General features: G+C 42.3%; 1 protein-coding gene across 1 annotated transcript in view; it reads right to left on the bottom strand.

Moving 5' to 3' along the window:
- Positions 1–27,311, bottom strand: part of ANKRD55 (ankyrin repeat domain 55) — a 290,232-nt gene that overhangs the window by 130,360 nt on the left and 132,561 nt on the right. Inside the window, exon 4 of the mRNA XM_082725966.1 lies at positions 26,622–26,777. The gene's annotated coding sequence lies outside the window, so the exon portion shown is untranslated. The remainder of the gene's footprint in view (positions 1–26,621; positions 26,778–27,311) is intronic.

The following is a 27,311-nucleotide window of genomic DNA, read 5'->3' as shown; positions in this document are numbered from 1 at the left end:
TATAAATGGTTTGGCCCTATCTTTTACAAATAATGATTCTCTTCTCTTTCTTCCTTTCCAAGATTTTTTTTTTTTTTTACGATTTTATTTTATTTACTTGAAACAGAGAGAGAGAGAGAGATGACAGGTAGGCAGAGAGGCAGGCAGAGAGAGAGGGGAAAGCAGGCTCCCTGCTGAGCAGAGAGCCCATGCGGGGCTCAATCCTAGGACCCTGAGATCATGATCTGGGCCGAAGGCATAGGCTTTAACCCACTGAGCCACCCAGGTGCTCCTCTTTCTTAGATTTTATTTATTTATTTGACAGACAGAGATCACAAGTAGGCAGAGAGGCAGGTTGGGGGGTGGTGGTGAGGGGAGAAGCAGACTTCCTGCTGAGCAGAGAGCCTGATGTGGGGCTTGATCCCAGGACCCTGGGATCGTGACCTGAGCGGAAGGCAGCGGCTTAAACCACTGAGGCACCCAGGTGCCTAAATGATTTTATTTTCTAGCACTCCTTTGCATGTATTTCAATTTTTTAAAAGATTTTATTTATTTGGGAGTGAGCGAACATGAGAAGGGGGAGGAGCAGAATAAGACAGAGAAGCAGACACCCTGCTGAGCAGGAAGCCCCACATGGGGCTTGATCCCAGGACCCCAAGATAATGACCTGAGCTAAAGTTGGATGCTTAACGGAATGAGCCACCCAGGTGCCCCTGTATTTCAGGTTTTTAAAAAGATTTTATTTATTTATCTGAGAGAGAGGAAAGAGAGAGAGCAAAATAGAGAAGGCCAGAGGGCCAGAGAAGCAGACTTCTCAATGAGCTGGGAGCCCAATGTGGGGTTCGACTCCAGGACCCTGAGATCATGACCTGAGCTGAAGGCAGATGCTTAACCAACTGAGCCACCCAGGTGCTCCTGTATTTCAATTTTTGAAAACAACTTTTTATTATGAAGATTTTGGGACACAAAGTAAAGAATGTCCACATATACATTATCCAGCTTCGACTCTTACCCACATTCTGTCAGTGTCACTTAGCTCTATTGTTTTTTTCTTTTCTGGACTATGTTAGAGAAAATCCCAGGCAACATATCATTTCACTTGTAAAACATGATAGGTTTACTTTCTTTAACAGATAAAGGCTTTCCCCCCCCCCCATAGCTACAATACACCATTATCACCTCCAAAAGAATTAAAAATTCCTTAATATTATCTAACACCTAATCTGTGTTCAATGTTTCTAGATTATCTTAAAACTATCCTTTTTTTATAGTTGGCTTGTTTCAGTTAAGACTCAGATAAGGCGGGCGCCTGGGTGGCTCAGTGGGTTAAGCCGCTGCCTTCGGCTCAGGTCATGATCTCAGGGTCCTGGGATCGAGTCCCGCATCAGGCTCCCTGCTGAGCAGAGAGCCTGCTTCCTCCTCTCTCTCTCTCTCTGCCTGCCTCTCTGCCTACTTGTAATCTCTCTCTGTCAAATAAATAAATAAATCTTAAAAAAAAAAAAAAAAAGACTCAGATAAGGCCCAGACACTACATTTGTTTATGTCTCTCAAGCATGTTTTAATCTATAACAATTTCTCTGTCCTCTCCCTCCTAATTTTATTTGGAAACACTTGAAACAAAAGTTGCAAAAAAAAAAAAAAAAAGCAATGAACACTCGCTCACCTTTATGGTTTATACATCTGCTTAATTCTCTGTTTCTCTCCCTCTCTTATGTTGTGTATCTTAGCATCATCATTATTTTTTTTGCTGAACCATTAAGAAAGGTGCAGACAGTGTGACATTTTACCCTTAAATATTTCAGTGTACTTCCCCTAAGATTAAAGACCTTCTCCTACAAAGGTACATTATAAATATCACATGGGAGAGATTTAACACCAACACAATATTATCTGCTATTCATTCTATATTCAGATTTCTCTACTTGCACTAATACTGTGCTAATACTGTCCTAATAATCCTGCAGCAGCAGCAGCAGCTGCTGCTTCTTCTTCCTCTAATCCAGGAGCAAGTACAGAACCAAGTATTGCATTTAGTTGTCATGTTCTTTGTTTCCTCTAACCTAGAACACCCTTCAGCTGTCTTTCACGACACTGAAATTTTTTAAGTGTTTTAGCTAATTGTTGGGCAAAATGACTCTCAGTTTGATTTGCTCAATTGTTTCTATTCTTTTTTAAAAGAACTGAAGAAACAACTCCAGAGTTAGCATACTTTGCTCTAATTTAGAACAAAGTGTGCACAGGTCGAGGTTAAGTTTTGTTCCTTCTCTTACTATTTTGCATTCCCTACTCATTGTCTGACTGGAAATGTTTGTCCCGTGCGGCATTTATGTCTTGTAATTTTTATGTCCCTAAGTGGATTAAGACTAATGTTTATTTTCAGGGGCTTCTGCATGGTTTTAAAGATGCATCTGAAGCATTCTTCTTTGTCTTGCTCTTGCTTTTTTCGACTCAGAGAATGGCAGTATGGAAAAATGGGAAGTAGGCACCAGATGTTACTCTCTCTCTTTGAAACAAAGCCTAGCCTCCCCTACCTGGAAATTTGGAGCTTTCCATACTTCCCACGGTGGGAACAGAAGGCATATCCATCCTGTATAGACTTCCAGCCAGGAGTGCTGTCTGTGTCTGCATGTGTCCTCTGATCTCTGGTGTAAACCCTGCCCTAGCCAAAGTAACTGGTTTGTGTTGGTCCCTGCTAGCTACACATGTCTTGTGCGGGTGAACCATGGAGGAGCTTACTCTGTATTTTCTGGGCAGATATCTTAGAACTGCTCTACAGATATTGAATTAGGAGTCCCTAAAAGTGGCTGGCCGTAGGGCACACCGTGGTGAGGTCTGCCATCTCCACCAGCGCCTCTGTGTCCATACCAGCAGCCTCTTTCCTTTCTTTGCCAAGAATATGGATTCTGTGGACCCTCTCTCCCCATCACCATGGAGACCACCGGTGCTGGGTTGGAAGAGTGCAGATGGTGCTTTAAACTCAGTTACTACTCCAAGTCTCTTTGTCTCTTGCCCACAGAGCTGTACTTCACCTTCCAGGCCATTTAGTGAAATGATACAGGAAGGAGGAGATTGGGACAGGAAAAAAAGTTCTAGTAGCATCAATAGTGGACAGTTTTGAATCCCTAGGAGATCTTACCTTCCCGCCCACTCTTTCTCAAGGATCATCCTGTGCCAGACTTTGATAGACAGCTATGCAGGTATCACTTTGCTTCCCCCAAAAGAAAACTGGGTACCCGCCATGCAATCTGCATTCTTTATGTTTTTGAGAGCTTTATGGGGGCTATACCCACATATAAGTCAGAAGATGGAATTGAAAGGAAGGTAACATAAGAAAAGAGCAGGCTATCCCCAAGTATGTGAGAGGATGCTGGAAGAGAAAGGCTTGCCTCTGTTCCCAGCTTTGAAACTCCCAGCCCAGTGGAGCTCCAGCCTTTTGACTTTATACAGGAAGAGGGAGCCTGAAGCTGGGCCAGAGGTCTGGCCAGATTAGAGATTGCATCCGTCAACTGCTAAAGGGAAAAGGATTCTTAGAGTTTGGAGCCTGGTAAGTTCATTTAGATGGATGTTAGTATTTCAAAGGTATCTCCAGAGCTATCTTCATTTTTCTTGATCCTGTGTATTCCTGGACATTATATTCCTAGGCTCAGATCTTTGCAGCCATATGATTAAAATGCCATGTTTTGGCTTTCTACAGTATGTTTGGGCAGTGGTTTTATCCCATGACCATCATCTACATGTTATTGCTGGGAAGACACTGAGACAATTTGAAATCCACAACGGAAATAGTGGGGAAAAATCTCCCTTTTCCATGTCTTTTCCAAAAAGTGCCCTATGTGGCCAAAACATCCAATTGTTATGGCAAGAGGCTCAGGACTCAGAGAGATTATTCAAATCCCATACTTTCCACTTATAATTTGTCCTTGGCCAAAGTTCGCAGCCTCCCTGAGCTTTAACATCTTAACCTTGCAAAATGTGAAGATAATGCTTCCTTCCCAGGCTTATGAGGCTGAAATGATAGAATGTATGCCAAAATGCTTAGGCTGGTCCTTAGCACAAGGTGAGGGTTGGTTTCCTTCCCCTCTCTCTGTCCTCCTCATACTCATTGCTTCTCTTCTCCTTTTGTTATAGCTCATATTAGCACTGTAAAAAAAAAAAAAAGCATTTTCTGCTTTTTATTTCTCATGAAAAGGCTGTGTAAATTTAGCTGATGATGAAGCTGATGATGCTTCGGAGATAAATACTGATGAAGCCTATAGCAAGGAATAGGACAGCCTCTTCCTATTCAAACCCTTGCTGCAGCCCAGAAAAGGGTATAGATAACTGGGCCCATGGACATGCCAGCCAAGGAATATCAAAAACACTAACAGAAGCCACAGAATTTCCTCACCAGGCAGAACCAAGAGGCCCCAAGTTAAAAAAGCAGGATATGTTTCCTAGACATCTGTTTCTCTTGGGGTTCAGAGTACTGATCTTTGCCTTGAGGATCTGAATGTCTAATTGCTAGAGGCAACTCAAAAGACATTTAGTCAATGGAGGCAGAAACAAATCAGTAGACAAGCTGTCCTGAATGAGATGTCCGACACTAGAATTCTCTGATTGCCTGACTTGGATATCTATCACGCAAGATACCCAATGAGATAGTGGAATGCTTTCTGTATCCGGATTGACTAGGAATCCAGTGTAGAAAAACTGCTAGATAATTGAGGAAGGCAAATAAAATCCTGAAAATTTTAATGTAGTCCTAGAGTGAATATTTTTGTTTCTGTTCCAAATTTCTGTTTCCTTCAATAAACTTATAACAATTTTGTAACAGGAAGATAATAACAATGACTGGTGGAGCAGAGACAGAGGTAGAGAGAAGTAAAATGTGTTCTGAATTAGAGAGGTATGTTTAATACTGTAGGTTTGGAACTTGGTCATTTTGAGATGTAACTGTGTGAAAGCAATAGTTTTTTTTCTGTTTGTGTTTGCACATGTGGCAGGGTAAAAAGACTTTTTCAGCAAAGCAGATCCCTTAGACAAGAGTGTCAAAGCCACTCTGAATAAGACCCTCATGTGAATGTCTAAGTTGTGGTGAGAGGGTTCAGAATTTTGGAATCAGAAAGTCCACTGGAATCCCAAATCTTCCAATGACAAACAGTGTGGATTTGGCCAAGATTCTTAGTCTCTCTCAGTTCTAATCTATAAACTGTGAAAAATGGTCCTTACTTCATAGGATTGTTTTGAGGTATAAATAAAATAATGTTTTTATTAGAAGCTCTGTTTCTTTCAAAGAACTAGACCCATTACTTCTGAACATCTTTTTCCATGTCTCTTTCAGCACCTCAAATTACTCTTTCACCATTCCCTTTTTGACCAATCAGCAAATACTGATCAAGCACCCATCATACATTCTGCAGCCCACCTCCCCAGCCTTCTTGAACTCAAGGTAAACAAATCATGTTTCTGTTCTAAAGCAAAGAAGTCATGGGGAGATAATCAGGAGGTGGGTGCTAGGGCTGTACCTGGATCAGCTAGATGCACAGCCGGAACTGGTCTCTGGTGCTCTGTTTTCTCCCTTACAAGTATGAACTTGTTTCTTCCCAGGGAAGATATTCATAGTCTACTCAAGTGGAGTCATTCACTCCACATTTCACTCTCTGATTTTGCAGTAGGTGGATTTGCCTTGTTATTGGGAAGGGTAGGCCCCTCCCCTAACCTCAGAGGAGTGAGTCATGGTTACTCTAAACCTAGGGTAACCTCATTTCCCCTTTGCCAGTGATTGGTTTAAGAGAAGGCAAGTTATCCAGTTCTGACAATAAGATGCAAGGAGAAGTCTTCTTGAAGCTTCTGCTAAGAGTTTCACTTTCCTAATAAAAGGCACAGGTAAGGCTTGGGAAGCTCATTCCTTTTTTTTCCATTTTCAAAGTGAAAGTGATGCTTGAAATTGCAGCACTCATTTTGGGTCATGAGACAAGCACAAGAAAGCCAATAACCAAAGATGGAAAGTCTGGGGGATAGAGGACAGAAAGAACCTGGATTCTCAGTGATATGATAGAGCCCGTCTTACTAGGAGAGATAAATAAATGTTTTTATTGCTTAAATCACTCTTCATTAGGTTTTCTGCTGCTTGCAACTTAAAGCATTCCTATTTGATATTCCTTTCTGAAGGGTCATACTTCCACTTTCCTTCCACTGCCATCTTTGTTTCCAAATGGCTTCTAAGGAATTCCTGCTAATTGCTGCAGATCATGGTATTAGCTGGACTTACGGCATGATTTCATCAGAGTATGTGCATTTTTTTTTAAGATTTTATTTATTTATTTGACAGAGAGAGATCACAAGTAGGCAGAGAGAGAGAGGAGGAAGCAGGCTCCCTGCTGAGCAGAGAGCCCGATGTGGGACTCGATCCCAGGACCCTGAGATCATGACCTGAGCCGAAGGCAGCGGCCTAACCCATTGAGCCACCCAGGCGCCCGAGTATGTGCATTTTAACAAAGGATTCCTAGGATGAGAAAAATTTCTTGAGATAAAGGTATAAGCCCATGATGGGAGAATTACAGGTTGTGGGACTGATACATTGCAGAGGACTGGGAGCCCTGAAAGTCCCAGGTTTAAGTGACCACCTGGTCTACTTATATATGTTTCCTAGAGTCTTGTAACTCAGGATGTGGCCCACCAGCGGAACTAGTATCACTTATTAACTTGGAAAAATGCAAAAATCTCATGCCCTGGCTCAGACCTACTCAATCAGAAACTTCATTTTAATAAAGATCTTCAAGTGATTCATATTCACATTCAGGTTTGAAAAGCACCACTCCAAGAAGACACAGAATTGCTAGAGTTAGAAAAAAAGCTCAGTTATCTCCTATTAAATGAATAGTTGGCAAGACACAATGTTACAAAGGAAACTTCTCATATTGTTTTTGTTGTTGTTGTTGTTGTTTTGTTTTGTTTTGTTTTGGCAGTAGAGATTTGAGGTAGACCAGATTTACTGACTAAATAAATGTAATCTTTCAGAGTCATCTGAACACAGAGACCAGACCATTCAGATGTTTCAAGATTGTATCTTTTTTTTTCTTTTTAAGTAATCTTAATATCCAACTTGAGGCTCAAACTTATGACCCGAAATCAAGAGTCACATGCTCTACCAAATCACCCACACAGGTGCCCCAAGACTATATCTTATAAAGGAACATGAATTACACAGACATTGAGACATATAACAGAGAGAGTAGTATGGACTAAGGGAGGGCCCACTGCAGACAAATACCTCCTCACATTACTGGCCTTCAATTAAACCACTTCGTGTGAGGATCCATCCATTTCCCTGAAGACTCAGAATTTCATTGGCAGTGCCTGGTCATCAGGCTTTAGGAGTTATCCATGCCATAAAAATAAACATTAGGGATGCCTGGGTGGCTCAGTCAGTTAAGCATCTGCCTTTGACTGAGGTCATGATCCCAGGGTCCTGGGACTGAGTCCCATGTTAGGCTCCTTGCTCATCAGGGATACTGCTTCTCCCTCTGCCTGCAGCTTTCCTTGCTTGTTCTCCCTCTCTCCTCTCTCTCTTTCTCACCAATAAATAAATAAAATCTTAAAAAAAAAAAAACATTTGTTTGCATGAGAGTCAAGGATGTCAAAAAATTAATTTAAATGAAATAATATGTAGTCATCAAATGGACAAGAAAGCTCTCCTTAGCTTGGTTTGGAGAAATTTCTCCCTATAAGAAGCTTCCTGGGAACCTAAGTCATAATCAGTAGTCATCAAGAGACCTTTCTAGCTCAGAGACCAGAACACTTGAAAGTTCCCCAAATAAGTACATTCCCCTCCCCTAAAAAAGACACATGGCAGACACAATTAAAATGAGAAAGATGCCTAGGAGATTTAGATAAATGTGTACTAACAGCACAAGGCTGAGCTAGCTGGGTATATCCATCTCACTATTGGGAGGGTCTTGACAAGGGGAGAAATGGAAGACTAATAACAAAGTCTCTCTGCCTCTAACTAGTCTTAGCTGATATTCATCCCACCATTTTTCAGATTTCTGTGATGGTGATTATTTCTTTATATCCTCTATGCTTTCAGTCAAATTATAATCAACAGTGTACTGGGGCACCATGTTATTTTTTATTTTTTTCAAGTGATTGCATATCCTTCTTCTGGCCTAATATGTATTTATCTTAACATTTAATGTACAGAAAGCAACATCATTTCCTTATTTCTCCGTTCTTAGTAAATCTCTCACGGTCACTCTCAAGTACTAGTATAGTATAGATAATTACTATAGTATAGACAAGAAGGTATAGACAACAAGGTATAGTATAGACAACAAGGTCTACCTGTTGCCATTAATGGATGCAGTGGGATACAGTATCATGGTCCTCAACTTGTATGTCTCCACAGGAATGGGTTACAGGCATGCTCAAGTAATTAACTCAAAATTCTTGCAAACACAAGTATGTCCTGGGTGGCTGGAGCCTTTGGGTTGTTCCCTCCCCACAGCAATGTGTTGTAAACTATTATAATTCTCATATGTGTCAGAATATCAAAAAGGCTGGAGATCCCTAGAGCAGTGTAATGGCCCTGAAGTCAGGGTACCAGTAGCCATGTGAGCAGCCTTGGACAGATCACTACCCACTACTCATTAACCTCTCTCGGTATCCCAATATTCTGAGACAGGTGGACCAACGTTTACTTGATGCTAAACTAGCAAGGTTACTGATATTCACTTGTTGTCTTAGTCTGTTCAGGCTATTATAACAAAAATACCGTTAATACCACTCGGCTTATGAACATGAGACACTTGTTTCTCCTAGTTCTGGAGGCCGGGAAATCCAAGATCAAGGTTGCTGACAGATCTGGGTTCTGGTTCTTGATCTACAAGATAGTCATCTTTTCACTATAACATCACAAAGGGGAAAGGCATCTTTTTATAGGGGCACTAATACCATTCATGAAGGGTCTACCCTCCAAAGGCCCTACCTCCTCATAATATCACATTGGACATTAGATTTCAGATAAGGATTTGTTGGGGAGCACAAATATTCAGACCAGAGCACCTGGGCCCTAAATAAGCTTAACCCTTTAGTGAGGGCAATAGCGGCCTGTAGGGAGAAGCTAAGTGGTTCTAGTTGTGGGCCTGCTGGCTACAGAGGCAGAGGCTAAGATCCGTTGGGTCACAATGTGTGTGGCTTATGAAATTCCTCAGTCCTATCCTATTCTCCTGTCAAAAGTCTTCTACAAAGTTTTATTTTAATACAACTATATTGGTTTGCTAGAGCTGCCATAATAAAGTATCATATACTGGGGGGTTTAAGCAACAGAAATTTATTTATATATTTTCTCACAATTCAGGAAGCTAGACATCTGTGACCAAGGTGTTGACAGGGTTGGTTTCTTGTGAGGCCTCTGTCCTTGGCTTGCAGATGGCCATCTTCTGTGTCCATACATGTTCTTCTCTCAGTCTATGTATTTACGTTTCCTAATCTCTCCTCCTCTAAGGAAATACGCCATAACAGACTGAGGCCCACCCATATGATCTTTTAGCATAAGCACATCTTTAAATGCCCTATCTCTAACTACTCATATTCTGAGGTATTGGGAGTTAGGGCTTCCACATATGAATTTGGGGGTATGGGACACATGTCAGCCCATAGCAGTCACCAATAGCACTAAGACAAATCTGTGGCTGGCTCCGTGCTGTAGGGCTAGGAAAAGGAAAAAGGATGTAGGCCATAAGATTTAATTTCACAAATAGCATGCAGTATGTTAGAAAAGAACAGGTCCTTGGAGAGTCCATCTTATCTTATGCTGTCATTTGCCAGATTAAGAAACTGAGGCCCAAGATGTGATATGACATTCCCAAACCTATATAATTGTGAGACAAAATAATAAATAATCCAAGGGTGAGGTATACTGTTAGAACTTTGTCAGAAACAACTGACTTTGCATACATATTCTTGCCTATAAAATCAAAATAAAACACACAGTCTGCCTTTGGCCAGAAATTATACTCATGGAAGAAGGCCTACTTATAGTCCTGCATATCAGTCATTTGCCTCTGGTGACTTCTTTCCTTAAGTCCTGGAGCTCCCATCTGGTATATTCCCAGCCTACATCTCTAGCCCTGATGTGCTGTCTGCTGAGATACTCTCTGCCTACTCTAGGGCCGGCAGCAATTTCCCAATCTTGGCTTCCAGGTCCTAGCATGGCAGCCACACTGCTTCTTCATAGTGAGAGCTGGTGACAAAAATCACAGAACACTGAATCCAGTGCCTCTGTTATTCTGACACATCCCCACAACCTGCTTCCCAACAGAATTGGCAGCAGGGAGATAGCTTCTGTCTCACCTCTATGGTACAGATTGTGTACACATGTGTCCAGCTGGTGAAAACTAATTTTCACCAGATACAAAAGTCTAGGCAATACAGCTTTTAGCATTCTGACTCTTCAATACCGAAAGGCACGTAGAACGAGGTAGAATCAATGCAGAGCAACAATCGACCAGATCCAGCAGCATCATGCCTTGGGTTTTGTGGATTTTAATCAGCAGAATGAATTAGCCGAAAACCACTGGAAACACTGAACAGAGAGGACTGTCATGCTTCTTTAGTGTGGAGCTGGACTCAGGCCAGTGGGAGACTATTTTTTAGAAAGGGTAAATGGATCAACTCTTCCAACACACATAACTTTTGCAACAAGAGCCATCATGCAATACACACCAACAAATAAATCAAGGATAAATATTTTTAAGACTTGCCCGGGCACAAAAAGTATTTGTGTCAGAGACTGACACCCTCCCCCTTTCCCAGGCATTTTCTTCTCTCCTTTTTAATATAGGAACACCTATCATTAAACATAAATACATCAACACAGAAACATGGCCATCCAGCTAGTGAAGGAGTTGGCAAATGATGGCCCATGGGCCAAACCAGACACTGCCTCATTTTGTAAGTACGGTTCTATTGCAACATAGCCATTCTCATTTATTTCCACATTGTCTACGTCCATTTTCGCACTACACTGACAGGTAATTGTGACAGAAACCATGCAACCTTCATAGCTGAAAAGATTTTCTCCCTGGCTCTTTACAGAGAAAACCTGTTGACTCCTGAAGTGAGGACAGTATTTTCCAGCCTCCCTTGCAGCTAGGCAAGATCACATGATTAGGTGGCAACCGAGGAGGTATGAGTGAAAGTGACATATACCACTATTATGCTTAGCTTTAAAATATCAGCTGTGTTCTTCCAATACTCTTCCCTCTTCCTGTCACCTGAGCAAACTTTTTCTGTGAAAGGCCAGATACTAAATTCTGGAGACTTTGTGGGCCATGGAGTCTCTGTTAGAACTACCCAGCTCTGCTCTTGGAGCACAAAATCTGTCACAGACAATACATAAAGTGAGCATGTCTGTATTCCAATAAGACTTTGTTTACTAAAGTAGGTGATAGGACAGAGTTGACCTAAGGGCAGCAAGTGGCTGAATTCTGCCTTAAGAGATGGCTAAGTAACAACAGAAAAGGAACTTGAGTTTCTGAATGACTACATGGGGAAAAACCACAACCTGGACTGTTTATTTCAAGCCTGGTTTATGAGGAAAACAAACAGTGTGACTTATTTAAGCCACTGTACATCTGAGTCCCTTTGTTTTGCAGGTTAGCTTTAACTAGTGCTTCTTGGGCTTGTGAATGACTCAAACCAGGGATATACTTTCTAATATTTGCTCAACATCTTGCTCCTAACATTTACAATTCTATGTTATCTGAGCAGCTTTCTGACCTAGTGTCTGTGCAAAGCATAGCAGGGGATGAAATGATGAGAAAGATATGTTCCCTCCCCTTGCAAAGTATAATTCTTGTGTTAGGATTTGCTGGTGGGTTGTAATCATATGTAATCAGTTATGAGTCAGTTATGAATCACCAGTAGCAACTGATAACTTCACAATGAAAGTTTTGAAGTCTGTGAATGATGTGTTATGCCAGGGGTCCCCAAGGTTACCCTAAGGCTTGATAATCTGCTAGGACTCACAAAACTCAGAAACTGTTATGTCCACAGTTATATCAAAGTGAAAGGACACAGATTAAAATCAGCAAAGGGAAAGGTGCATAAAGTCCAGGAGAAACCAGATATAAGCTGCCACATGCTCTCTCCTCATGGAGTCACATGGAGATATGCTTCATTTTCCAGCAATGATGTGTGAGAACACATGCAAAGTCTGCCCCAAGCCTTGGTATCTAGGTATGAATGGTGTTTGAAGTAGGATCACCAGTAACAAGGCTACTATGAGACAAAAATTAGTGACAATCTAAACAATGATTGTGGATGTGGAAAGAAGAGACCTACTAGAAACAGACAAAAAAATCTGTAAGAATGAACTCTAAGCATCTGATAAATAGTGACATGCACAGAGAGAGGAATGGGAAAGAGATTAAGAGTCACACCTATTCCAGGATTTAGAGACAAGGTGGTTGGGATGATTGTGGGGCTACTATAGGAAATGGGAAAATGGAAAATTGGCACTCAAGTTTATTTGAAGAGGAGCTGGGGACAAGATATCATCCATTAGATTTGGAAATGGTGAGTGAATACCAATAAAAGGTCCAAATAATATCCATCAGGGCATTTAAGAAATGTTTTCGGAGAGGGCTAGGGGCTTGAGAGCCCCTTGGCATCAAGTTCTGTAGAAATACATGATGTTTTCAGGGAAGAGAATACAAAGGAAGAAGAGAAGCTGAGAAAGAAGTCTGAGGATGCCATTGGTTAAGTGACAGGCAAGGAAGAAGCATGTGAAAAAATGACAGAAGAGAAGCGGAGGTGAAACAGGTTATAAGGCAAGGCAGCACAGAGAATCCAGTGGAGCAACCTGTCCTTGAGAAGTCAAGCAGTGTACATAGGAGAGAGACTGCTGAGCCTGATTGACAGCAAAGAAAGACCATGCTCCATGACCTTGAGGGGGGCATTGGCCCAATTTCAAAGATGAGAATGAGTACTGGGAAAGCAGAGAAGAGAATCTCTCTTCCCCATGCCTCTGGGAGGAGCAGGAGCTCCTGTGGATGTGGGTAGCTGGAAGGGAGGGGCCAGGTAGGATGGGACACAGCGATAGGCAACCAAAAGCCAAATGTTGACTGAGTGGGCACCCCCAAGCTTTGAAGGAAGCTTAGAAAAGCAAGTGCCCCAAAGGCCACAGATGATGATGAGCTGTTCTTTCTCATGAAGCTGGAGCAGCTATGTTGATAAGGCCCTTTAAATACTGGTGGGACTGTGAATGTCCCTTGGAGACCACAGGGAAAATAGTCCCACAATCAATTATCATCGGGGTGCTCTGCACTTCTCAGGGAATTTGGCGGGTACTTGAGTGTTGTGTTCCAGCTCAGGATCTCTTCTCTTCAGATTAAAGAGTCATTACAAGTCTGTTTATTTTAGAAAAGATTAATAGCTCCCCCTCCTCATTTCTCAAGAACAGACTTTCGTCTGTCAGGAGTGAGTCATTAAATATATCAGTTCAACTGCTCTGCCTGCAAGATTACAGATATAAAATCATCTGATTTTGACAAAAAACAGCTGTCGCTTTTCTTATTGAGTCTACAGTCACTTGTGGGTAGAGACAGATAGGAAATGTTCCACGATAGCAAGAGTGATACAAGCCCTCCACCCTATCAGCAATCTTCCCAAGACCCTCTAACTTGTCACCTTCACCAAGATGTCTCTCAGTTAATTCATGTCAAGTCAATGTAACTCAACTCTACCAACTCTCATGAGCGACTCCCATGAGTAGATGAGTAGTAGAATATGCAAGATGAATAAGAAGGAATATTTATGCTCAGGAATTTTATAGTCTATATGGTGAGCTAAACAAAATCCCCTGAGAACTAAGACTGGTAGTAGTAAGTGTTGTGGTAGAGGTGTTTGAAGAAAGAGAGCCTAGAAAGGCAAGGTTAGCCCTCAGGAAAGGTCTGGAGGATGTGGTGTTGGTATTGATCTTGTAGGACTTTGACTTGTGTGTGTGTGTGCACATGCGTGTGTACATGTACACACAGGTGTTTAGGGGTTAACTAGAAGGAAAGTGAAACATTTCAGGAAAAGATACTTTAAAACAGATACTTGAAGTGCATGGGTAAAACGTGGGAAAATCAGAGCTGGAGGGAGTTTTAGGCCCAGATGTTCGTAAACCTTGATGTGTGTTAGAGCCACCTGGGCAATCTGTGAAAAATTCATCAGCCTGGGCCTTGCCCCTGGATTTTATACACCAGGCTCTGGCGACTTGGGGACTTTAATGATTAACCAGGGTCACACTGCTCATTAATTAGCAGTTGAATCAGCTGGAGAGCCTGCTTTCAGGGAGAACAAATATATATATATTTTCTTTGAAGGGAGCTGAGGTGTAAGATTTGTGAAGAGCATTATAAGAGAAGACTAGAAAAGTAGGTTGCACTTAGGTTATGGATGAGAGGCTGAGGAAATTGTGAGATTCCTATCAGCACACAAAGCCACTGAAAGCTTCAGAGGGAGATGTGACACTGTCAAAGTAATCAGACATGTGATCTAAGAACAAAAACTTAGGGTTCAGCCTACCGACGGGAAGTCGGATTACAACCAGTTTACAGGTTCCAAACTTCCCAAGCCAGCTAGGTCCTCCCACTCTCATCTGAAGCACATTCCTTTTAAGCCCATTAAAGCAGGGTTTTGTTTTCTGCTTACATAAATGAGAAAATATCCATGAGGAAATATCAGTTCGTCAAGCATCTTCCAAAGCAGCTCATTAAACCAAAGGATGCAGTCAGTGAGAGGAACCCTAATGCTCATCTAGCTACTGGCCCGAGGACACTACACACGGATTCTCGGCACCATGCTCTCACAGTCGGCCTCCATGACACAAGGGGCAGCCCCACATCTCCAAGTGAAGATAAAGGGACAGTGTAGATGGCCAGCACTTGACCATGGCCAGAACAGCACATCAGGAGCCTGCTCTATAGATGTTGGGCCTCTCCACAGTTTCACAGGCAGATGGAGAGCCAAAGAATCAGAACTGTGTGGCTCCCAGGGGTCTGGGGGCTGGAGGCCTGGGTCCTATTACAGGCTACTGTGCATACTGCCAGCTGAGGGGTGGGGGGGTTGGGAGAGATTTGAAACCTGACCTGCCTTTAGCTCAACAGTTATTTATGCCAGATAACATGGTCCTTGGGAGGATGACTACTGTGGCCTGCGTAGCTGCCCAAGGCATTTATGACCTGCTTCTTTGTAGCTTCACCATTTGCAAAATGCCCCTAGCTTTTACCTCATCATTTATTCTCCTCCTTTTTGTCTTCTGCAGGGTAAAATATAGTTTTGGCTGAGGGATTAAACAAAGACATCTTAAATGGGAACACTCCTTATAAGAGAAGACTCAAGATTAAAATGTTGGCAGAATACTAGATGCCAGAGGAGTTATCACCTTGGAACAAAGATTGTGGTAAAATAATCCAGAATGAGGAAAATGTTTTTAAAGAATTATCTACACTATGTATAAATCCATCAGCATTTTGTGTGAAAGGCAGAAGATCAGAGGTGACACACCTTTCGCTTATTCTGTGTTCAAAAATAATGTTTCTCCATAGGGATGCTATTGCTGACATGACAGTCCTGTGTTAAGCAGAATCTCCTCACACTGCAGGACAGCCGGCACTCCTAAATGCCTGCAGCACTCCTCAGCTGTGGTCAAGCTAAAAATGTCTTTAGAACTACTGCTCTAAGGTTTCATGGTGCATTGCAAAAATCATTTCCTCAGATCACTATAAAGATACAAAATATTAGCAACACCATCACTCTTCAGATGATGAGCTGAGACTCCAAGTGGACTGCGGGCTTCTTCATGTGGCTAGGGAGGGTGCTGCTGGTTCTAAAGTCTAACGGGTTGACTCTAAATTCAATCCCTCTTCTAAAATACTGTGCTGCCTTTGAGTGGAGGCAGAGACTCGGGCTCGATTTCGATCAACTAATGAATCATGCAACTGGATTCCTGTTGCTGTTATTTATATTTCTAGCTATTTTCTCAGGAGCACAGATCTCATTTTATAGAGGACACTTAGTTCTGTGAGGTCATTGATAGAAGGGTATAGGTAGGAGCTAAGGGAATTGGGTTCATTTGCTTAACAGAGGGAAAGGATCATGGAGCTCCCAGGGATAATAAGGGAGGTTGGGAAACAGGAGAGAGAGGCACGAGGAACCTGTGAGGCCTTGTTAGGTCATATGACCCATCTATGTACTCTGACGCATGAATCTTAAGCCTCCAGTACAACGCATTATTCACGAAACACTTACAGAGTGAATTTTTAAATACCTAAACTGGCAATTGCACCTGGATGAACAGAGGTTGATGCAGAGACAGCATGTATGGTCCCAGAAGGCAGAGGTAGGAAGGTCCAGGAGAGTGTAAGGATTTCTGAGAATCATCAGAAATCCAGGGCCAGGATGGGTCTTTCCACAGACGTGGAACTGGTAAATTCACCCAGACTACTGACACCATGGGAGCATCAGGTCACTTCTGAAACATCGGCAACTCAAGTGAGGGCAGAAACACTGCTGGGTTCTAGAATAGTTTTCAGGTACTGCAGTGGGGAGAACCAATTTGTGTCAGAGATAACCCAGTTTGAAGCTCTCTCAAAGGTAATCTAAAGATTCAGTTCTTCATTTAAGATTCACACAATATTTAAGTGACGGATCATTTACTTCTCAGCCTGGTCAGGACCATGACAGCCACCTTTTGAGTACAGTTAAAGCTGGTGAATGAGGGATATGAAAGAGACCGGGAAATAAATGACTTAAGGCCATCTTCAGCTAGTGGCCTCAGAACTGTCACTTCCATAAGCAGAGAGAAGTCAACCACGCCAGGTTAATAAGAACAGGATGGTTCTAGAACTCCAGATTACACAAAGAGAATAGACATAGAATCACAGAAAATGACCGTATCCCCACATGAATTGAGGACCACATGTTAAGCATAATGACCCACTAATAATTATTATAATGCCCAGTTATGATTATTATACCTTAGGATTCTCATATCAACATCTAGTTTGTTAGCGAAATTTGGGTGAAACCTGGCTTGCATTCCCTTGTACACACCAGTCTGTCTTTATTTCATGCTGATGTGCTCTGGCTCCCTGCTTTCTTGTATTCAAGACCTTATTACTGCTTGGAAGGTGTTCCTTGTCTTTGCCTGTAACCTGATCTTTATGTGAGAAGCAGGACAGGGTGGCCCCTGGAAGACTCCCCACTGCTGCAGCCGGGAGTCTCCCTGAGATCTGCCCCCTGAGAGCTTTCTCCCAAAGGCTCCCTGCTGCATAGCCCTGCAGCCCTCTGGAGCATGCTGACCCTCTGTAGGCCAATGAGAACCTCCAAGGCTCCCGGGGGGTCCAAAAAGTTCAGAGAGCAGAATAAAAGAAAGTCCATTACTAATACTAAATTCTGCTACCTTTTTCTACCCTGATCCTTCCACAAGGGTGTCTCCCAATTCCCTCTCATGATCCCAATCATCTTGTCTAACTTCTCCCACCAACTCAGGCTCTGGCCTGACATGTTCCAGACACAATTAGTCAGTGGTTGACTCTCATTTAAACAATAATAAAAAATCAGATGGGCAGGCATTGTGTTCTTTGAAGATGAACTTGATAGGCATGAAATCTCAAAAGAAATCCTGCAGGCATGAAGCCTAGGGTCCTCAGTGGGTCTCTCCCTGATCCCTGGGCAATGCTTGCCTATCACTGCCAGCACAGAATGAGGGAACATTGTACTCAGCTTGTCCCCTTTCCTCAGTGGCTCTTGATTGGCAACCTGTTCAGGATCCAGTGTTTTATAAGGAAATGCCACAGAAAAGAAGCATAATTACTGCTCAAGAAGGAAACTCACGGGATTCCAGAATTTAAAAGGGTTCAGAAAATATCCCAGAAATTACAGTAACGTGGCATTCAGGGACAAGTATAAGACCTTCAAGCAGCTCTAACAATTGAGAAAGGGATATTTACAGAATGCAGAGTCCTAAAATTCCCAGAAAAAAAATTAAACCTTAAGCTAAACATCTTTATCTAAATAAACCTTTGATATCTGTAAGTGGAGCCCTATCTGGACTTTGAAGCATAGATTTGAAAATTGCACGGCACAGCAATCCATCCAAGCCAAACCGGTCTCCTGGTAAATACGAAGTTTTCCTGGTAAATGTCAATAGCCTCCAGCCGTTCAGAAGGGTTCAGATGGGGAAGCTTATGTGTTCCTTTCTCCACAGTCTTGCTACCAGGAGTTATATTATAATGAAAAGAAGTTTTAGACAATGTTCTGACATCACTTAAGCAGACTCAAAAATAATCGTAAGCCTGATCCGTAGCTGAGAAGTCCCACCCTTTACCCTTGGGTCCTCTCCTATCCAGGCCTCCTGCTCAGCATTTCCCATAAAAAGTCTTCTCTGAATTTGAGGCAGCCATCTTCTGATGGGAGGTGTGACCCGCTTGTGCTGTGCCAGGTGCAAGGTGCTCTGTGAAGGGGAGGACTGCGGGGCCAGTCCAGAGGTCTAGACCTCAAATTTGTACCATTTGTATTCATTCACATAATTCATGACACTTCTAACCAACCACCTGTTTTGAATACTACTCTTTTCACCAATTAAAAACTATTTTAAACATCTCTTCTGCTAATTGGTAAGCCTTCCAGTGTAGGTTTGGCTAATTATACTTGCAATGCTGAGACCATCTTAGACAACGTTGATTCGAGCTAGGGTACTTTGACTGGTGATTAACCACTTCTACAGGGTAGCTCCCTAAGATAGATAGGGTACTCTAAAGACTAGCTAACTGTACTTGGAGGATAGGTTAGAGTCAACTTGTAAATACAATGACGTCACAATATTTGTATTGGAATATTTTAAAATGAAGTGCCACACAGACTGTATAACACATGAGAATAGGAAAAAGGCATCAGAGGGTAGGCCAGAGTTGGAAGCAAGGGAAACAGTCTTGACTAGCTGACTTCTTTGTTTTCAAGAGCATGAATCCTGCTTCAGTAAGTGATGAGACCCATGGAAAGCACAGGTTCTTTTGGCTTGAGACAGATTTATTTGATAAGAAATAAACCTTCACTGGCGTCTTCCTAAAACTTTTTGTTTTGAAGATCAGAATTTCACTGGCCCAGAAGTATCCAGAACAAATCAGACAACTGCATCCAGAGCTTTTAGAAATTTAGAAAGAAAATTTGAGGCAAGGATCACAGAAACATATCTGTTCTAACCAATTCTACATCTCCACTCACCATTGCTTTGGAAAAACAATTAAAAAAAAATCTCTAATAGAAAAACATCTGAAGGCAAAAAAGCAAATTTCAAGTGTATTATCCAAATTCTATTGATAAATAGAAAATGTTACTGGTGAATCCTGGCTAAAAGGTAAAACTTTGCCAGTATTTTGAGCCCTTTACCCTAAATTATATTAAATTATAGGATGTGGAATATAAATGAGAAACACACACAGGCACATACATGCATGTGTGCACGCGTGTGCACACACACACACACACACACACACACACTTTTGTAACCTAAGTGATACTTTAATACAAGATTTAAAAGGAAAATCAGGCAATGAAATTGGTAAAATAATTTCACAATAAACCCTGCTATATTTGGAAATGCCTGGATGGCTCAGTTGGTTAAGCTTCTGCCTTTGGCTTAGGTCATGATCCCAGGGTCCTGGGATTGAGCCCCACATCGGGTTTCCTGCTCAGTAAGGGGTGTGCTTCTCCCTCCCTCGGTGTTCCTCCTCCCCACTTGTGCTCTCTCTCTGGCATGCATGTGTTCTCTCAAATAAATGAATTTTTTAAAACCCTTGATAGTTTTGAAATTATATATTCATCAAACACCAAGTAACCTGAAATTTGAGATTAAATCTCTCCTACAGAACATGATTCAGTGACTCTTTCCCATTCTGGGAACAAGGCAGGGTGGAAATACATACAATAAAAACAACAAAATAATATAATTATAATAGTAAACAAATCAATGCCTCAACTTTTGGAAACCTCAGCCATCCTATAAGCACTTTGTTTTGCTTGGCTTTCTTATAGCACCTTTGATCTCCTACATGTTGTATGGCTTCTGAAAAGTGGCCGACATAAATCAAAATGCAATACAAAAGGTACCAAAGGCAAGAACAGTGATTGTGTTTTTGGGTTCAGTGAGCTAAGACATTAGCAAGCTCCGGCATTAATCTACTCGCTGGTATGAGGATAACTTTTTCAAGCATCAGAGCTTCTATTTTTTAAAAATTTTTGTTCAAGATTTATTTATTCATTTAAGGGAGAGAGAGTGCAGAAAAGCAGGAGGGATAGAGGGAGAGTAGGAATCCCAAGCAGACTCTGTGCAGAGCACAAAGCCCAATGTGGGGCTTGATCCCACGACCCCTGAGAACAAGATCTGGGCTGAAACCAAGAGCTGGATGCTCAACCGCCTCAGCCACCCTGATACCCCAGCATCAGAGTTTTTAAAGAAACAAAACCTCTCTTAAGCCAGAGGGGCAAGATATGCACAGATCATATGCAGGGCCTGCCTACCGTGGGGTCTGTGTGGAGTAAACTCCATTGCCTGAACGATATGGTAGAAGGGTGCAGAAAACCCCTGCCTTTAGAATATCTCCCTCATCACTCTGTTACGGTCGCCTGACCTTCTATCATGAAAGATTTTATGTATTGGATTTAAGATAGTGACTTTCTAGCTACTTTAAGCTGCCAACAGTCTTCCTTCCCTTAAAATTTTATTCAGAGGGGACGCCTGGGTGGCTCAGTTGGTTAAGCAGCTGCCTTCGGCTCAGGTCATGATCCCAGCGTCCTGGGATCGAGTCCCACATCCGGCTCCTTGCTCCGCAGGGAGCCTGCTTCTCCCTCTGCCTCTGCCTTCCACTCTGTCTGCCTGTGCTCGCTCTCACTCTCTCTCTCTCTGACAAATAAATAAATAAAAAAAATCTTTAAAAAAAAAAATTTTATTCAGAGGTCTCATGAATAGAACAGAAAAGCTGAGATGCTGTAGCTGAAGGGCAAGACCCAGTGGAGCAGGCCCACTCTCTTTCTGAGACACGTGCAGACTGCGACAGATCACCGAAGCACATGGGAGAAACTGCTCGGTTAAGACATGGCTTCCCAGCTGATGTGCACAGAAGGGTTTTAGAAGTCCAGAAATATCGATCCCTTGGAGCCCTCGTGGCCTATTGTCTTTCACAGTGTATGGAAAAATTTTCTCTGTGCGTCAGACATGAAAACGAGTTGGGAAAAAGTAGGCTAGGGCAGTGTGCCTAACAGAGCTTGTCACACTGAATAATTACCAGTATTAACCCTTTAGTGGGAGTATTTTTTTTCTAATTCGTGAAGTAAAGGAAATGTATTTTCAAGGAAATCTTGATAGGGGAAGTGAGGAGAATGCATGTCAAAAACCAGCACTCTCAGGAAGGAAAGTATTGAGTGGGAGGCTACAGGAGTAGGTCGGAAACAGGATTCTGGATGGCCTGGAAGTCAGAGGTACGACCCGAAGACAAGGGAAAAGGACACGGAGGAATGGGGAGGGCTCTGCAGTGAAGGCCCTGCTCTCCCACCTGGCTAGGATCAGCTCGGCTCCCAGATGTTAGCTCGCCCTATGTCGAGATCATGTACATAAACAAACATTTTAATTTTGAGGGAGATTTTTCACAGTAGACACACTCATTTGGGAGACCCATCTAAGTGGCCTATTCACCTGGAGGAAGACAGACTTGAGTTTCGAAAGGGTCGATGAGTAACTTCCAGTGGAGGCCCTTCACAGAAGAAGACAGGCCCTGACAGCCTCTGACTGAAGAAACAAAACTGCTTCCCACCTCCTCCCTCCCCAGCATCCTGTCCTCTTCCTCTGTTTCTCAACTTCTTTTCCCATTGTTGTGACTCACAAGTGTCAGCCACTGGAGCGACTCCCCATTTCCCAGCCCTCAGAGATCTCATTGTGAGCCGTTTCTTCTCATCCCCATCCACTTAATTTTGGGCACTGATCCAGACACGATCCCCTTTTCCAAAGGCACCCCCTGAGGTGCAGCTTCCTGGCAGGCACCTTCCACAGGCAAAAATGATTTGCCTCTGAGGACTGATGCGCCAGACAGACAATCTGAGGTTTATGGTTTTCCAGCAAGGGGTTTCACAAAGCCTTGCCAATTCCCCTTTTGCCATTGGCCAATTCCCTTTCACTGGCTCTCCCTGCTGTCATCTGCTTTGTCAGCCAAATCCCTTTTCATTTTTCTCAGCTTCATCTTGGACTCAGGCCTAGGAAGGCCTGTCAAGAAGATTCCTGACGTATGAAGTTTTAGGACTCTTCCACTACCATCCCAAGAGGCACCATTTGTTTTTCACCTCCAAAGGTTTCAGAAGAGGGCATTCTCATGTCTTACGTAGAGCATGTTTCACTGAAACACCAAATGAATAATGGCACACGTATTATTTTCAGATGAGAATTGAATTAAAAAAGTAACAAAACGATGGAAAGAGAACCCTCAAAAAAGATTTGTGGGAAGGGAGAAACAAGTGGAGAAATACTAAAATAGAGAAAGTCCTTGTACAAATCTGAAAATCTTTAGGGCGAATGAAAAATTACATCAGAAAGGGTAATGTTGTTTTAGATTCAGGATGCCTTGATGCTTGTTTGTATCCACTGGTCATTCAAGCCCTTCTCCTGAATGCTCTGGGCCTGTCCCAAACTCACTTGCCCTTTTCTCACCAAAGTGCTCATTATTTCTCAGCACGATCTCTCCGTGTTAGCAAAGTACCCTGCTCACGGTTGCTCACACACTACTTGCTATATCCATCCGAGATGCCTGCCAAACGCAGTTCTCTTCCCAGGCAATACGCCTGGCACTGATTTGTTCTTTGTTTGTTTAATTGAACATTTGTTGAGGCTTCCTAGGTGCCAAGCATGTCACATGCATTATCTCCTTTAATTTTCCCAACAACCATATGAGATAGGCATCGTTACTGTCCCCATTTGAAAAAAAGAACACATGAGGAAGAACTTTAAGCCACTGGCCCAAGGACTATTACTGAGTGACAGACAGGAGCAGCATTCTAACTCAGGTATGTCTGACCTTGAAGCCCAAGCTCTGAGCCACGGCACTCTCATCATCAGTTAGGGGATAGAAATGATGGCCACCCAGTTGGCCTTGGAAAATACAATTCTCAAGCCCACTGCTGTTCTGATCAACGGGAAAACCAATCTCTTTTCTTAGCTTCATCCTTCCGGCAGAAACCAATACCTTTCCAGCTGCTTCTATGGAAGCTGGAGGCAGCTGAAGCCAAGAAGGTCTGCAGAGAGTCTCTCCTAGCATGACCAAGAAGACTTCCTGGTGGTGGCATGGCTGGGCTCTGCCTCCCATCCCCCACAATTCAGACCCTTCTCCAGGGATCAGCTGCAACAGTTCTTGAGGATAAACCCTCACCCTCCGCCCTCTGGTACTACTCTCAGTCGAGAGGTTTCCACACCAACCCTGGCCTAACTTGTAGTGAAACTGGCTTCGATTCATTCACAGTCACATCCCAGGCTCCAGTCTGCCCTGTGGAGAACAGGTTCCTCTGCTATTCTCCTTTCAACCAGGTGGCTCGTAGCAGGACCCAGCCCCTCCCTCTTGTCTCATTCTTCTCTCAAAGCAGTTTTGTTTCAGGGACTTCCCTGCCTTTCTTGTTTGTGGGTGGTGACGATGGTCACCCACTAACCCTTAGTTCACCTCAAGAAATTTCAGTCACTTTGAATCACAGGGAAAGGGATTGGGGGTTTAGTTCCTTCCCTCACAGAAGATCCCTGAAGTTCTCAGACAAATTTGCTCCCACCACTCTCACAGGAGTTTAAGAACTTTTTAATAGTTTTCTGTGTTTTGTTTTTGTTTTTTAAGTCAAGCTTCAACTCACCCTGCTACAGTCAAAACTCAACTCTCAGGGGAAACTACTTCAATGTTCCTTTGCTTCTGCCACTTAGCTTTTTGATTAATTTTGGCTCCACAAGCAACTTGAAGTTTGTGAGCCCCTCCAAGGCTGATAGTACTCCTCAGAGCCCAATAACTGGGGTTCACTGACTAGGGCCATGGAGCAGTCTCTCTGTTCTTTTTTGTCCCTTTTCCTTTTCTTAACAGTATCGGGAGCAAGGATGAGTCTATTATTGGCAAGGCTGTTGGACTCTTCAAAGGAGAGATGTCAAAGGCAAGATCCTGTGGGGGTTGTAATTATTATATTCTCAACCATCCTGTACCAGACCTCTCATATGTAATATTATAATGAGCTGATATTTCCAACTATTTTATCTTCATCTGTGTCCCCAAGAGACATAGGGAACACAGACTGAAGACTCTGGATGAGCCTGGGAAGATTCAGGGGCTTTAAAAGGAGCAGACTAGCAGAGTATTTGGGAGAGATTCTCTTCCCCCTCCACTCTTTTTTCATCTGATCCCAGTTGGCCTCAGAAGGCCAGCCAGCTCCCAGCCTCCTGGCCCAGCTGCTGCCCCTGGCTGGGGAAGTAGGGGAAGTGGGGGCACTGTATGGGAGAGGGGTATATACTATTTCTTTCTAACCTCTGCATTCATCCTGCTTGATTACCATATCCACCACAGTGGGTTTTGCATTGTCAAGACTAGAATGTATGATGATGTTCTTACCCTGTTGGATATATTATATTTCGAAAACAATGAACTGTCAGGAGGAAGCACAGATAAAAAAAAGTTATTTATTTCTTAACTAACTTCTGCTGCCAGGCACTTTACATACAGGGTCTTATTTAATCCTCTCAAAATCACTGCAAAGGAGATTTTATTCCATTTCTCTATTAAGGAAATTAAGGATGAGCAAGGATCTCTGACATGGGAGATAGCAAATTTTTCTAGAAATGTATCCTAAGGCAATGGAAATAAAAGCAAAATCATTGAGGCTACTCTGCCTTCGGCTCGGGTCATGATCCCGGGGTCCTGGGATCGAGCCCCGCATCCGGCTCTCTGCTCAACAGGGAGCCTGCTTCCTCCTCTCTCTCTCTCTCTGCCTGCCTCTCTGCCTACTTGTGATCTCTACCTGTCAAATAAATAAATAAAATCTTTAAAAAAAAAAATCATTGAGGCTACATCAAAATGAAAAGTTTCTGCACAGAAAAGGAAACAACAAAACTAAAAGGCAACCTACTGAATGGAGAAGATATTTGTAAATGGCATACCCAATAAAGGATTAGTCCCCAAGATATATAAAGAATTGATAAAACTCAACACCCAAAAAACAAATAGTCCAATTAAAAAATGGGCAGGAGACATAAACAGACATTTCTCCAGAGAAGACATCCAGATGGCAAATAGACACATGAAAGATGCTCAACATCACTCATCATCAGGGAAATGCCAATCAAAATCCCATTGAGATATCACCTCACACCTGTCAGAATGGCTAGAATCAACAACACAGAAACAACAAATGTCGGCAAGAATGTGGAGAAAAAGGAATCCTTGTGCACTGTTGGTGGGAATGCAAACTGGTGCAGCCACTCTGGAAAACAGTATGGAGATTCCTCAAAAAGTTAAAATAGAACTATCCTATGATCTAGGAACTGCATCAATGAGTATTTACCCAAAGAACACAAAAACACTAATTCCAAAGGATACATCCATCCCTATGCGTATAGCAGCATCATTTACAATAGCCAAATTACAGAAGCAGCCATTGTGTCTAAAGATAGATGAATGGATAAGGAAAATATGATACACACACACACACGCACACACAGAGGAATATTATTCAGCCATAAAAAGAATAAAATCTTGTCATTTCCAATGGCATGGGTGGAGCTACAGAGTATAATGCTAAGCTAAATAAGTCAGTCAGAGAAACATAAATACCATACAATGTCATTCATATGTGGAATTTAAGAAACAAAACAAAGGAGCAAAGGAAAATAAAAAGAGAGATAAACAGATTCTTGAGTCTTTCTTAAGAAACAGACTCTTAACCATAGAGAACAAAGTGTTTCATTACCAGAAGGGAGATGGGTGGGGACATGGGTAAAATAGGTGACGGGGATAAAGGAGGGCCCTTGTCACGATGAGCACTGGGTGGGGTATGGAACTGCTCAGTCACTATATTGTACATCTGAAACTACTGTAACACTGTTATGTTAACTATGCTAGAATTAAAATTAAGACTAAAAAAATTTTTTTTGAAGAAATTTTGTAAAAAGGGTGAATAAAGATCACCTAGTAAATACCTTAGCTAGCAAACAGAGAGCAGGAATTTGAATCTGAAGCCCCATGATCTTCCCACTGCTTGAATCTCCCTAGTAGGTGGTGGCCTCTGACTTGAGCTATAGCTTTCCCTTGGAGGAGCAGGCCAAGGCAAATCAGCAGACTTCTCTATTTGATTATTCTTTTTCAATCACAAAATATAAAAGAAGATATATACTGTATGGTGACTAACATAACATATTAAAAATGATAATAAATAAATTTTAAAAAAAGAAGATAAACCAAAGTATTATATATAATACTACAATATCACTTGAATGGATGACTAATTTTAAAACAAAATGAAACACTTCCCAATGTCATTAAATTCACTCAGTTTCTCTATGTATGGTAACATCTCACATTTTAATAATAAATTCTGAATTTCCAACTCACTTTCAGATTTTCAGTTTGGAAACTCCTCCGGTCTCTCTTCACCACTAGAATGTTCTGCAGCTTTGGTGTCACCGTCACACTGTCAGCATCTCTATAGGAGTTCTTCTAAGGTGGTTAAAGGCAAGACTGTTGTGGGCTCCAAGCCGGACTCTGCCCCTATTGAGGGAAAACACCCAATTGAAATATTGTCAGGATTAAATGAGCTACTGTTCCAAGTATTTAGATAGAAAGATCTCAGTTAATTGTAATGATTATTATTAAGGTTTTCAACTGTCCTAGAAAATGAGATGCATCTGTGACGGTCTTTTAGTATTGCTGTTCAGCTGGCTGAAGACAACCCTGCTTCATCCACTCGAGGGGCTAGGTGGAACTGGAGGGGCAGGTGCACAGTCCTGTTTGGGGGCGGAGGACAGAATAGTGTGCACAGCTGGGTACCACTTGGCACTGCAACGAGATAGGACTCAAAGGAGAGGGAGAGTCTTTTGATCCATCTCTGTCTTTTATAATCAAAGTTATCACCTTGTTATAATAAAAAAAGGATCAAAATGTCTGTCTGGAGAGGAGAAACATTTCTAATTTCAGCAGCATGGAAAGAAGGAAAGAAAATTGCATCTTATATTGGGAAAAACAAAAATACGAGTAGTATTTATTTCTGGATAGTAAGACTACTACAAATAGTTTTATTTAGTT

The sequence above is a fragment of the Mustela nivalis genome, assembly GCF_964662115.1.
Source record: "Mustela nivalis genome assembly, chromosome: 3".
Lineage (NCBI taxonomy): Eukaryota > Metazoa > Chordata > Mammalia > Carnivora > Mustelidae > Mustela > Mustela nivalis.
This window is presented reverse-complemented; position numbering and strand designations above follow the sequence as displayed.